We start from the raw sequence: 2729 nt of genomic DNA, 5'->3' as shown, positions 1-2729 counted from the left end.
ATGTGAGAGTTGAACTATAAAGAAAGCTGAGCACCGAAGAATTGATGCTTTTGAATTGTGGTGTTGGAAAAGACTCTTGCGAGTCCCTTGGACAGCAAGGAGATCCAACCAGGCCATCCTAAAGGATGAAATATTCATTGGGAGGGCTGATGTTGAAGCTGAAATCTGATGCAAAGAATTGACACATTTGAGGAGACCCTGATGCTGGGAAAGATTGAAGGCAGGAGGAGAGGGAGATGACAGAGGATGAGATGGTTGGATGGCATCACCAAGTCAATGGACATGAGATTGAGTAAACTCCAGAAGCTGGTGATGGACAGGGAGGCCTGGCATGCTGTAGTCCATGGTATCGCAAAGAGTCAGACACGATTGAGCGGCTGAGCTGACTGATAAGATATTTATTGTGTGACAATGTTGTAAGTGCTTGTGTGTGCGCTCAGTCACTCAGTCATGTCCCTGAGTCTCTTGTGTCTCCTGCATTGGCAAGTGCATTCTTTACCACTGTGTGACCTGGGAAGCCTACTGTAAGCGATTAACTCATATCAAATGATTTAATTAGATATCAGCAAGTTTGTGGAGTAGCTGTTACTATGATGTCATTGTACAGATGAGGAATCTAGGACAAATTGTTTGATCCCTCAATCTCCATGGCCCACCCTTTGAAAGTGGTGAAGCCAGGATCTGAATCTAAGCAAACTCTGCCTCACAGACTGCTCCCAAGCACTTTAATGTGCTTTACACTTAGGTTGATGGTCATCTCTGCCCGGGAAGGATAACTGAAAAACAGCCAGAGCCATTTTACTGTGCATGCTAGTCTATGCATGTGACATTTCCCAGGATTACAAAGAGCATAGTCTGACATGCTATGTCTGTGCTTCGGGGTCCTCATCTGAAAAATGTGGGCAGCAATAATTTCTACTTCTGTCTAATTGAGGTTGAAATGAGGTAATATTTGCAAAGCGTTTAGCATGGCATCTGATATTTAGCAAGTCTCTTACTTAATTCTCACTTGCTTTCTTACTGTTTTGTTCTGTGTGCTATGAACAAAGATTATCATTTTATATAACTATAGCAATTTTATAGAAGCAATGATCTCCTTGCAAATGAAAGAAACATGTTAGAGAAAGAATGATAAGAAATACAGTAGACAATGCAGAAAAAGGTGGTTACGAAAGAGAATTCTGGGGAAATAAAAGGTATGGAAGACATGAAAGAGAAAATATATGATAGAGAAAAACTATGGACTTCAAATGAAACCAAAGAGAGAAATGAAGAAGGAACACAGAACCTTTCATAAAATTACTGAATAATCTTAATGCTGATAATGCTATTATTAACAAATTTCAAGATAACTTATAAACAGGGCAGACAGTCCCACCTTCCTTTAACACACACTATTACAGCCCTCTCCTGATACTCTTGTGATGTGCTTAGAAGTGTTTACCAAGAGAGACTGAGATTTTTGAAAGCAAGAGTTGTATTATTTCACACATGTTCAAATTTCCATCATTTAGCAGTCTCTGTAACATAGACAGAACTCAATAAAAGTTGAAGTTAAATATTAAAGTTTGAAACATATAAATAAATATGCCATCTTGTGAATTTTCCATAACACAGATGCATTTTAAAAAAATTATATATTCTTATTATCCTTCAATTTCATTTTATGATGATTTAGAAGTTGGTGACTGCTCCACAAAATGGTATGTTGAAAAAGAATCTACATTTTATGGCATATTATTCAAAATTAATTTTTATTGTAAGTATTTGCCCTAAGTAATGATCATCAAAAACTGAAAAGGAGGGATGGCAGAAACGTTTGCTGTGCTTCTAAGTTGGTGGTTGTCTACCGATCCATTCTACTCAAATTAATTTAGGTCCTTTGGCACATTCTTACTAAACTCACATTATTAAAAATGCAAAATATGCCAAGACAGACACTGAAGTATTTCAGTGTGAGTTGCACTAAAGTTTTTACTGGTACACAATTATGAAATAGTCAGTAAATGTGAAGCACAAATATAAATATAATTATTGCATAACATTTTTAGTAGAAGAAAATGGGACTTTTCATAAGTTCAGAGGAGATATTATGATGATTAATTATTGAAATATACGTCACAACAATATTCCAAATAGGAGGAAACCCTTGACTTCAGAATCAGAAGGCAGCATGCTCCTTGTCATTGTACTTTCGGGTAGGTTCTGGTTGACACTTCCACCTGCCATGGATGGTGGAGGGACATGTATGCAAGGGGAAGGAAATTGGACCAGCATTTGGCCAGTAAGCTTTTCCATGAATATTGTCATATGAGTACTTTAAAAAAAAATTTTTTGTGCTCGCTTCGGCAGCACATATACTAAAGTTGGAGCGATACAGAGAAGATTAGCATGGCCCCTGCGCAAGGATGACACGCAAATTCGTGAAGCGTTCCATATTTTTAGAAAAGAAAAAAAAAAGAAAGAAGAAAAAAAAAATTTTTTTTATTGACTTATTTGGCTGTGCCGGGTCTTAGTTGCAGCACACAGGATCTCTGACCTCTGTTGTAGCATGCAAGATCTTTTTTGGAGGGGGATGGAGTGTATTTGCTTTACAGTGTTTTGCTAGTTTCTGCTGAACAACAAAGTGAATTAGCTATGTGTATACTATAGCCCTTCCCTCTTGAGCCTCCCTCCCATCTCCCCCATCCCACCCCTCTAAGTCATCACAAAGCACAGCAGCTTCCCAC

At 38.1% G+C, this 2729-nt stretch overlaps 1 non-coding gene across 1 annotated transcript; it reads left to right on the top strand.

The window, feature by feature from the left end:
* Nucleotides 1-2336: 2336 nt before the first annotated feature.
* Nucleotides 2337-2443, top strand: LOC133055400 (U6 spliceosomal RNA). Its single transcript, XR_009692675.1, has one exon. It is a non-coding gene; the product is annotated as a U6 spliceosomal RNA (small nuclear RNA).
* The last annotated feature ends 286 nt before the right edge of the window (nt 2444-2729 follow it).

Source organism: Dama dama, chromosome 4 (assembly GCF_033118175.1).
Source record: "Dama dama isolate Ldn47 chromosome 4, ASM3311817v1, whole genome shotgun sequence".
Lineage (NCBI taxonomy): Eukaryota > Metazoa > Chordata > Mammalia > Artiodactyla > Cervidae > Dama > Dama dama.
This window is presented reverse-complemented; position numbering and strand designations above follow the sequence as displayed.